Source organism: Protopterus annectens, chromosome 2.part0, assembly GCF_019279795.1.
Source record: "Protopterus annectens isolate FY-2018-M chromosome 2.part0, PAN1.0, whole genome shotgun sequence".
Taxonomy (NCBI): domain Eukaryota; kingdom Metazoa; phylum Chordata; order Ceratodontiformes; family Protopteridae; genus Protopterus; species Protopterus annectens.
Genome location: NC_056728.1, coordinates 403192928 through 403205017, shown reverse-complemented (window position 1 = coordinate 403205017; position 12090 = coordinate 403192928).

Sequence of the window (12090 nt, the reverse complement as noted above, 5' to 3'; positions counted from 1 at the left end):
ACCCTCACCAGGTATTCTACCACTATATGTGGGAAGGGTGTTGTATGTCTACATTATGCTCAGTCTCCACTGTCATTCATAGGGTATCCACTGGCTGTCAACGTGTGCTTACATGCTAGGGAAGCCACAATGATGTGCAAGGGTCATCTTGCACGTGACACCCATGGCCCGATGTATAATGGCAAAGCTCCTTGGTACACACATACTGCCTTATGCTGCAGGACATGGTTTACATAGCCACCTCCGTGGGTATCACACAGGTTAGGACACTAACAGTGGTGCTACACAACAATAGCAGTGTACACCGGAAGATGCATGCACCAGACACTGCCCTCAGCACGGTGAACTGCAATGTCTGTGCAGTACCAGATTCATGATTTATGGCTTACAGGTGTTACCCATCACTGACAGGTTATGCCCCATACCATGCCTGTTGTCCCCTACACATGTAACACACATGGATAGGGGGGTGGTATCCCAAGGTAACACAGATACACACACCTCCAGGTTGTTGGCACAGCACAAACCATCAGAGCCTACTCATGTGTCAGATTGCCATCTGGTTCATAGCCTAGCACACACAACCCTCCCATACACAGGAAGACCACCTATCCTCCATAACAACACTGGTGATATGACAGTCTCAAGAACTGTGTTTATATGGCCGGACTGCATCCAGCCAAACATTGTGTGTGAGCATTACTGTAGCTACAACACACTAGTTGAAGGGTTCACAGCATGTGGTCACTGAATTGCAGTGGAATGACATGTTACCACTACCACAACAGGTGGGAACATGCAGCACCTGTACATCGACTACATGTACACTATATGGCCCAGACCAGATGTGTATCCCCTGCTGTAGGTATTTCACCATAGACACCCACACTGTATAGAGACATACCACGTGCGGACCCTGCACAGTAAGACACAGTCATATTGGTATACATTGCAAATACCATTTATCCACTCAAGGCATGTGTCAGACATGGTAACTACTGCAGGTCACAGGTATTTATGTGTATGTGTCACACACATACATGATGTGTGCAATGCCATTGCTGGTTTAGGCAATGGCATGCATTGTTATGTACAAACACCCACAGAAGGTCATACTGTGTGACACAACCACACGTGGCAGTTGTGGGTTACCAAAACATACCTATCTGTACTCTGACAATGGTAATAGACACAGTAGCAGAGCACACTATTGGCATTACTAGCCAACTAGCCCTGTTTGGCTGTGCTGATAGTGTGGTGACATCCCCTGTGTTTACTGGGGGAGTATGCAGCATCTGGTGTATTGTAGTATTTGCCAAAAGGATCTGTTCTCTCACACTTGCATTTATACACACCCTACTACCCCCACACACTTGCCATTTGCAGGATTCATTCCCCTACCTAATTAAGTCATGACACGTGAGAGAAACGCATTAGCGAAGCGCACTATTCGGTTTACTAGATAGTTCCTCTTCTCTGGCTGTACTTATAGGGTGCTGACAACATCAGTATTTTGAAAGGGTAATGTGCATCAGGTAGTGTGATCTCCTGATTGCCAAAACTAACATGTTTTTCATACGGAAATGCACACACACAAACTCCCCACATCCAAATGCACACACATGCCATTGATAGGTTTCAAACTCCTACCTAACTACGTTACAATACTCGGGAGAGACGCATTAGCAGAGTGCGCTATTCACATTACTGGGAGGCTTCCCTTCTCCTGCTGTACTTATAGGGTGCTGACATCATCTGTGTTTAGAAAGGGGAGTGTGCATCCTGTAGTGTGTTCTCCCAGTTGCCAAAAGGGACTTTCCCTCACACAAATTTGCACACACACACTAACCTCCCTCATCCAAACACACACACTTGCCATTTGCAGGCTTCAAACCACTACCTAACTAAGTTATGACACTCGAGACGGACGCATTAGCAGAGCGCGCTATTCGCATTACTTGGAGGCTTCTCTTCTCCTGCTGTACTTATACGGTGCTGACATCATCTGTGTTTAGAAAGGGGAGTGTGCATCCTGTAGTGTGTTCTCCCAGTTGCCAAAAGGGACATTTCCCTCACAAACATACTAACCCCCCTCATCTAAACACACTTGTCATTTGCAGGATTCAAACCACTACCTAACTATGTTATGACACTCGAGACGGATGCATTAGCAGAGCGCGCTATTCACATTACTGGGAGGTGTCCCTTCTCCTGCTGTACTTATAGGGTGCTGACATCATCTGTGTTTAGAAAGGGGAGTGTGCATCCTGTAGTGTGTTCTCCCAGTTGCCAAAAGGGGCATTTTCCTCACACACACTAGCCCCCCCTCATTCAAACACACACACTTGCCATTTGTAGGATTCAAACCACTACCTAACTATGTTATGACACTCGAGATGGACACATTAGCAGAGCGCGCTATTCGCATTACTGGGAGGTTTCCCTTCTCCTGCTGTACTTATAGGGTGCTGACATCATCTGTGTTTAGAAAGGGGAGTTTGCATCCTGTAGTGTGTTCTCCCAGTTGCCAAAAGGGACATTTCCCTCTCACAGCCTTTCACACACACAAACCCCACTCACACTGAGCATTTGCAGGATTTGAACCGTTACCTAACTATATTATGACACTTGAGGGAGACGCATTAGCAGAGTGCACTATCCAAATTACTGGGTGTTTGTTTGCACCTGTAGTATTTCTAGGGTGCTGACATCTTTATTTCTACAGAGGTATGTAGATGTAGTACTATCTGTCAGGTGGGGGATAGCATATATATGCATTTGCAGCCACCTACGTCAGGGTCAGATATGCACATCGCACTGGCAGGTTATGTTCTATACCAAGCTTTGGGACCACAGGACCTGTAACACACAACACAACTAGTCCAGAACACCACACCCACATCCAGGACACACACTTAGCTTCCCTGGGAACAGTGCCAGGATATGCAGGTATTCACATACACCATTCCAGTTGTTAACATCAGGTACAGGCATATTGTGTGTGAGAACTACTCAGGCCTCTACCACTTTACCCTACAGCCACTACAATTTGTGGGTCCATGTGCTATGGCAGAACCACACACCACAGCCACATGGGTGAATACATATTGCACCTGTCCATCTGCAACGTGGGTACTCACTGTTCCACACCAGAGGTAGACCACCATTGTTGATATCTGACCATACCCACCTTTCCCTGGACATCCATATCTCATCTCCACCCCCAGGCAAGGTTGTCACTGCACACAAACTGTGTTTAGCACAAGCAGACACTACACTTGTGTAGACTGGGGTGGATGACTTCAGAGGACCCATGCTGGAGGACTATATTGGCCACTCAGCATAATCCTTGACAATTGCATCCTATGAGCATGTGTACAGTTTGCATTGGTCATGCTATCCCACATATACCCATGACTGCTCCACAACAAGACACCTGTCAGCTGTACACCAGCCATATATGCGCCGTTCAACAGACAGAGTGACCTAATACATTGCAAAGCTGTAGCCCACAGAGGGAGGACATCTGTGGACAGTTCCAGCACGGCACTTCATTCACACATACTCATTACAACACAGTGTTGACAGTGGAATCATCCAGAGAATGCAGATAGGGCTCCCCTCAGTCTGTTATTGACGGACACCTACTGTCAGAGATCCTCAGCAACCCTCTCACAGCACACACCGACAACATGGCTGTGGCTTAGCACATTCATTCCCTGAGACCTCCGCGGTGCCCCTGCTTGACAGAGGCACAGCTCACTAGCCTCACATGTTGCCTTCTGTGACCTACTTTACAGTGGCACAGTAGCCTACTATCCTGGGGATGCAGATGCCAAGCACACTCTGGCTGAGCTGTCATTCCCTGGGGCAAGAAGCCTAGTATTGACCTCTACACCCATATGTTCAATTGTCGGATGCACAATATTTGTTGTGCTGTTCTACTGTTTGCAGGTCTTTATTGCCATAGCATTCCCTGTTCCTATGACCAACTTGTGTATCTGTGGCAGATGTTTGCATATGACGGCGATCCACTATATCACTTATGTCTCTGTGGTCATTTACTGTGTGCACTGGGCTGATTGCTGTGTTGTGGTTGGTTCCTGGACTGACACGTACAAATACCAGATATGTGTGGCCAACTGCTAAACGTAGATATGGCCTAAGTGTGTGAGCATGCCCAGTTCAGCCTTTCCATGGCATGTTGTCTGACATATGCCTCATTTATCAAAGTGTGCGAGCATGCCCAGTGTGAGCTTTCCATATGTTGCACTCTGAAGTCCACCACATATTTGTGTGTGTGTGAACTTCGACAATATCGCACGTCTATGATTGTGTGTTGGGTGTCATGTTGTGTACTAACTGGCCAACTGCTTCATGTCTGCCACAACAGGGATTATACTGTGCCTGCAGGAATTGCATGGGATACTTTGCAGACAGTTCTCAACATACTTTCATAATGACCTAACACTGTAGTACCGTATAGTGTACTGTTTCGGTACTTTCACTGTGGTGGACGGTATCCTGGGCTTTAGTCCTATGACTGCTTGACATCTTCATAGTGAGCACAACAAACTGTGTAGGGGCCAGTTGTGCACATATGACCATGTTGCAATATGTTCAGATATGGACTACCTACACCAGGCTCGTCCAACATTGCTAGTGTATTCCACAACATGGGTGGACATTGGCAAACACTAGCGATGTTCCGTAGGCCATTTCTGATGCTAGTCACAGGGTGTGTTTGTCCTTCGACACACATTGTAACTGGAGTTTGCCATTACATATGTCATGGTTAGTATACTGTGCCTCCGTCTACCTCTGACATAACAGTGATACCCAGGGTAGCCTACCATCTCCCATACACTCATCAGGATGCCTCTTGAGGGGTGTCGATAGGTGGCTCTCTGGCTGACCTGTACCAGGAGTTTACTGAAGTGTGGGGGTGCCTTCTGTGTTATGGATCATTCTGTACAGCTTGTCCTATGTATGTCAGTGCTGAGGTTCAGGTCTTTCATGTGCATAGCTCACTGCCATTCAGATTGTACAAGGTGCAACATGTTCATTCATTCCAGGTTGGACATGGCTTCATACATCAGGCACAGCTTTCCTGTAGCTGGGAAGGATGGCGGTGTGTGGGGCTGCAGTTTGTTTACTCAGGCAACACATGGCATCTGTTCATGCTCTTTGCTACCCCTGGTGGGGTACTGTTGTGGACTTTACAGTTGATGGAGGTGTCTGCTGCGGTATATCCCACAGGGGCTATTGTAGTCAGTTGTGATGCTGATGGAGGATGACTGCAGAGCCACAGTGAGTTCCCCTTATCTACATCTGCCAGCCTTCATGTTTGGGTGGGTATATGGTACATGTTTCTGCGAACACTACAGCCACATGTTTGTCCAGTGCAGGATATTTATCACCTTTTGTACCCAGGTCTCACATTACATGTTAGGTACCTCATGGGTTAACAGCTGTGTGGTAATTTGTGGGCACTTACTGTATATCCACGGTGGTTGTCTATACACAGTTCTGCAATTAGCTTGCTGACATGGCTATGGCTACAGTTGTCTGTTTGTAGGTGGCCCTTTTGTGGGTTGCTTGTGTCAGCTGGGGATCGGATATGGTGGGCTGTTTGTACTACTCTGCATACATGCTCAGTCACAGTCCTTCCATGTTGGTCTATACCTATGGGACATGTATACAGAACGGGGGTTGGGGGGCCAAGACCAGGCCTTGTGGGATGCCACTCATATCCGCTTTGTAGTCTGACATGGATGCGGCATGTCTGACCATGTCAGTTCTGTCCTTGGTCTGCTTTGCAACCTCTCTACTGACATAGGGGTGTATATTTAAGCTGGTGAATATATCCATACTGAACACGTGCGGTATTGTCTAGAAGCATGTGCACGGTCCAGCTACGCTGTGTGAACCACATAGCCCTCATCAATGACCTTAATGACTGCTTCAAATGGGTCAGACATGTTTAGGGGCCGGTTCTGCAGTTACAACAGCCACAGTGTGTACGGTCCAGTATCAGTAGGTCCACATTAGCCTTCTGTCTGCGGTACATACTGATCCTTTCCATAGCTGTGCGGAACAAGCTTGTCAGGATCCTGGGGTGGTAGTTTGGAGTATCCATTCAGGCAACACCTTTGTTGTGATGGACCACTGTTGTTGTACACTGCTCTTTGGGTACATATCCTGTGGTAAGGCTGACATTGGCCAGTAGTGTGATTTGGCATTCCATTATTCTTGGGGTCCATGTTGGCCTCAGCACAGGACACCATCACATACCTTTGCTGCTGTGTGTTCTGCTTTGCAGATGATGGCTGTTACCTCAGCATCTGCAATGTCAGGGGACCATCTGCTGGGATAGGTATTTTGCACTCGGGGGGGGGGTGTTTGCACTGCACCTGACAGGTTGTATGTTAGCAATATGTGTGTGTGTTTGGTATGTTGTTTGTAATATCTGTGTGATTCGGAGCATATCTGTGGATGCCCAACATGGTTCCTACCATCAGTTGGGTAAGCCTTGTGATTATCCTTAGTGTCCTGTACATTTTGTATCTTCATAGGTTCATGGGTTCATAGTAGGCTAGACACCCTAGGCCATTAGTAAGCCTAGCTAGTGTGTGTGTGTGTCTTTCGCCACCCCTTGCTATGTTCAATTATGGCCATTTATGAGGTTCTTCACTGTGCCTCTGTCTGGTCGTGACACAGTGGGGACCCCCAGTATACATGTGCGGTCATCCATCCACTTGGCAATATTCCTGTTGAGGGGTGTCAGTGAGGGGCTCTGCCTACCATGGATTGGGATCCTGTTTCTGGGTGTGGGGAGCCTATGGGTTATGTATCTGTCCCTCCAGCACATCTTATTTCATTATGTGTTGAGGTTGACATCTGTGACTCTCACAGCTCCAATGGCTTTGATTTCCTGTGGTGTAGCATGTCCATTACTCCTGTGTTGGACATGGCCTTGTACAACAGACATACAATGCCTCTGTGTAGGCAGTGTGTGACTGCAGTCAGCTGGGGTGTCTACAGCCAGGCAGCATATGACATATATTTCACACCCTTTATCCTGTTGGTGGGGTAACTATGAGGTCTTCCGAACCGCTGCAGGTGTCACGTACGGTACATCCCATATGAGTCATTGTACTAGATTATGGGTCTGATAAGAGAACAGTACAGCGGCACAGTGACCTCTGTTGATGTTGATGTGAATCCTTTCATGATACGGTGTCCAGTATCAACAGTCTTCATAGCCACATTGGCATTGTGGCTGTCACATGACAGATTAATGTCGACCTGTGTCCCTAGGTCCCTGATGACTCCTTGCATATATAATGGTTTGACACCTATGTGGTACTTTGTGTGTATCTTGTCTGGTATTTGGTGGGACATTCATACTGTCCAGTGTCTTCGGATGTCTGGGTGGAGTTCTTGTGTGTGAGAGTGTGGTCTGTCGCATGCTACAGACTGTACAGCAGTTTTGACTACAGTTATGTGCACATGGGTGGTGTCCACTGCTTTGTGCATTGTCAGTTACCTGGCAATATGGGTGTCTGTGCTGCATATGGATACTCCCCCTCCTTTGATGTTTTGGTGCAGGTGTTGGGGCCATGACACATGATATGTGGTATAACCTAGTAGTGCTGGTGTGCTATCACTAGGCTTGCAGCAGGCGTCTGTCACTGGACAAACATCAATGTTCTCCATAATGGGAAGTGCCTCAGGGTCATGCATATTGCAGTTTACACATCTGGCATTGGTCAGCATTACCCTTATGTTTCCTACCACTTATGTTTTCTAGGGTGGTGGGTAGTCTTTTTGGCCTTGCCTACATACGGCTCTATGGAGGCGGCAAAGGCCTTATCCAGTATCCAGACGCACACGGGTAACAGCTGACAGCCATCCCTGTAACAGCAGCATGGCTTGTCATGCTTGACATCTCAAGCAGACACACATTAGACCCTCTTGGACTGACAGCTGTAACTGTGCCAGCTGTTAAACATGAGCATTCTGTGTTTGTACTGTGGCATCATTCTTGGTGAGGGTTGGATGCTGCACACAGCCAGTGTCATCCCGCCTGGGGTACATACTCGGAGGGACCATCCATGTCTCATTTGATGTTGACCAGGGAGGTACATCTCAGGTAATTCACACCAGCATGGACATTGAGTGCATCATATTTCTGCTTGCTTTGGGGTGACCTGCGTACTTGTGTTATGTGGCATTTTGTGGCAGCCTACAAGCAGCTTACTCTACCCTTTCCCTTGTTCAGTCTGGTGAGCGGGACAGCTGTGTGTCTGCCTATACAGACACCTATTACGACTGTATCAGGCATGTTGTTTCTCCTTCGGGCCTGTGACTGTTTGGCACACCAGCTTTGCATACTATTTGTTGCATGTGCTATGTTTGAAGGTTGTGGTTGCTTGTGATCTACTTTGGAGGCTTCTGTTGGTGTGGTGTGTTTGTAATTAAGGCCTCCGGGAATATTTATCTGTGTTTATGTGTTTGGTTTACAGTTGTGGTAGGTCTATGTGGGACTGGGTTTGTGGTGTATGTGGTTACCTTCTCCTCCTGACTAGTGTTGACAGTACTGAGTTGTTGGAGCTCAACCTCTGGTTTGGATACATGGATGCATCTATCACATATGTTTGTATTTATTGTGGGGTGTTGTGGTTGTCTGTGTACTTGGTACTGGTGTCACATTGCCTCTGGATTCACAGATTATACTTGTTGTGGCTGGACTTTTTGGATTGTATGTGTGGACATATGTTGTTGCCATACTACTGGTCAGTGATTACTTCCCTTTTTATGTTTGCTCTGTCATGTGGTAACTTCCTCATTCTCTTGCATGGTTTGGTAAAGGCTGGAGCCCAGCTTGCCAGATGCCTGCGTGTATGGCATTGTGTGTTGTTGTTATTTGTGATTGCATACTCCAGGCATTCCTGGCTGTGTTCATGGAATGCCTGTATAACATGTTCTGTGGTGTGTCCCATATTCTGCACTTGCACAGGGCCTTTTGTGGATTCAACATCAGTTTTGAGGGCTGTAACCTATACTTTACACATGTTTTTCACTGTGGTATTCTGGCCAGGGACTGGGGTCAGGGCGTGTATATCCAGTGAGATTACTCTATGGTCTGGTCTTAACAGTGAGGGGTACACTTCTCATCTTGCCATCCAGTACACATGTTGCTGATTATCACATCCAGTATGCTTACCCCTCTTGTGGGAGAAGTACATTGTTCCTGGGCATTTTGGTTTATGGAATCTGGGTAATTTTCTCCTACTGTGTTGGTGCTAGTACAATGCTACCAGTGTATGTCTGGGTATTTTCAGTCAAGCAATATAATGTGGTTTGGGGGGCTTGATATATTCATGTATTCCGACATAGGCCAGGTGCTGTTCCTGGTATTAGGACAGTGGTCTGCAGCAGGCTATATACTGCGAGGCAGTTTTAGCCATTGGTATTTGACCATGGATATTCCATGCTGCTTCTTGTTGTGGTACCAACATGGGGGTGTGGTTATCCTTGCCATTTCTTGCTAGTCACCCTCCTTTTGTAGCTTGTTCCATGTTTTGTGGCTGTACAGCACAGTATGAGGTGTGACCTGGCAGTGTTAGGGTGCTGATGTGAGCCTTGCCCAGTTCTCTATTACAGGACTGGTATCTACATTCTCCTTACTGTGTGCGTTTACACTGCACACATCTTGCTGTTTATACATCTGTCATGGGGTAGTATTACATCTAAGTTCCTATCCCTTGTAGAACCTATGAAGGAGGGTTTGTGTTTTGAGACTTACCTATTCATGGTATGCTGTGGGTACTGACAGCCTTTGCTGGTATCCATGGGGCATGGCATGATAGGTGCACGCCACCCCTAGCAGGTGGTGCATCATGTCAAACTCCGCATATCTTCCCAGCCTGTAACACATTGGCTCCCCTTTGACTGACTGCATTACTTCAGCCAATTATTGTACTTGATCTTCTTGTCTTCATAGTGTGGCATCATGCTTGGTGAGGGTGAGATGTTAGGCAGGGTCTTCATGTTTGCATATACTAGATGGTGCTACATTGCTTAACACATGGCAATCATGCCTCAGGTGGTGCTGCAGGGCTGCCTCTGTCGGATGCACATACTACACTCCCTGTACATGTTTGAGAGCAGGTTGTGTCATGTTAGGCATCCCTGTTACTATATGAGTGAGTCAGAGAGGGGTATCATTCCCAGGGTTCCTACTAAGCCAGTGTATGTGCTATGCGTTGCCTCTTTGCCAAGGCCAGGGCATACTGGGCACGCCTCCTTCTGCCTACTGGGGCAGGCTCAGGTTGTTCCTCCTCCAAGTCACGCTCTGCCTGTGATGGCCTTGGCAATGGTGGGGGGCTGTTTGGCCCGGCCCTATGCTGCTCCTGCTGCAGCTGTTTTCGCAAGATCATATTATGTAGCATAGCACATACCATGACAATTTGGGTACATGTAGTTGGTGTGTACTGCAAGGCTCCACCAGATGTGTCCAGACACCGGAACCATGACTTGAGCAGCCCAAACACACGGACTATTACATTACGTGTTTGTGCGTGTGCCTCATTATGGCGTTCCTGGTCAGGTGTGTGTGCGTTTCTGATGGGTGTCATCAGCCACGGCTCCAGTGCATAACCTGCATCCCCCACTAGGTGTCCGTGTGGGATGTCCCCATTGGCAAATGTCTGGTACAGCTACGTCAAATGCCAGATGTGGGAATCGTGATAACTCCCAGGGCAGCCAGCACACACATTCATTATTATGCCCTGGGCATCACACACGACCTGGCAGTTGATGGAGGGGAAGCCCTTGCGGTTAATGTAGGCCCTACCCCGCTCACCGGCTGGTGCTTTGATGCGTATGTGCGTGCAGTCTATTGCACCCAGTACCTTAGGGTATTCCGCTATTTGCTGGAAGAGATGCATATTGCTGGCCAATACCTCACGGGCATTGGGGAAATATACATGATCATCAACATGTGCTGACATGGCATCCAGGAACTGGTGTAGTACCCTGGAGGCTGATGCCTGTGATATCCCCATCATATCGCTAGTTGGTCTCTGGAAGGTACCTGTTGCTAGTATTCTTAGGCCAACACATACCTTGGTTTCCACTGGGATGGGTTCCCCTCTGTTGGTTCTGTGTGTGAGGCGTGGCCTGCACAGCTCAACAATTTGCTGCAGGAGCTCTCTGTCCACTCTATAGCGCTCTACTATCTCCAGCTCATGTAACCCGTGGTAGGTGACCCTGGGCCTGTACACTCTTCTCCATCTCCTCAGTGTGGGTTGTCTGGCACCATCTGCATTGTCACCACCCTCAGCAAGTCGCCTATGTCTCATTATGACAGCTATGGCAGCCCCTAACATTTCTGCTCTGAGTGAAGCTTTTTCAGTTTTCACTTCTATTAGCTTACTCCTGTCTTGCAGTGTCTCTTAATGGAAACATCCTGCACTACTGTTTGCAGAGTTTTAAGTGCTGGGATGGGCTACTATTCTGCCTATGTAATTGCCTGCTTCTAATTGTTTTCACCTGCTAGCTTCAGCAGTTTTCCTTGCTAGCTTCCTATTAATTCTGTTGCTTCCTTTTTCCTCTCTGTTTCCTCAGGGGGGAGCAACGTGCATACTATCTGAAACACGCTCACAGTGGCTTACACACGCGCACACATGCTTACACTGTTCAGAATCTACTTATTCGGGTTTAAACGCGCATACACCCGCGCAAACACTGTTACACGTCTGCTAACAGCCTCTAACATACTCAGCCTGCCCTACACGCACGCACACCCGCGCAAACAGTGTTAAACATCTCCCAACATGCTCCCACATGCTCACACTGCCTTACACGCGTGCACACTGTCCTACTCGCGCTTCATGGCGCACACATGCGCATGCATGCCCAGCAAGAGACTTTGGTGTAAGTAACTGTGTACACCTTCCATTTCTTGACTTTCCATGACTTATCTCGTGGCACACCTCTTTCCATGATCTGTGCCTGTCATCTGTCATGTTACACTGGCCTCCAATGAACTGCATTTCTTTCTACCATTCCCCCCTGTGATGT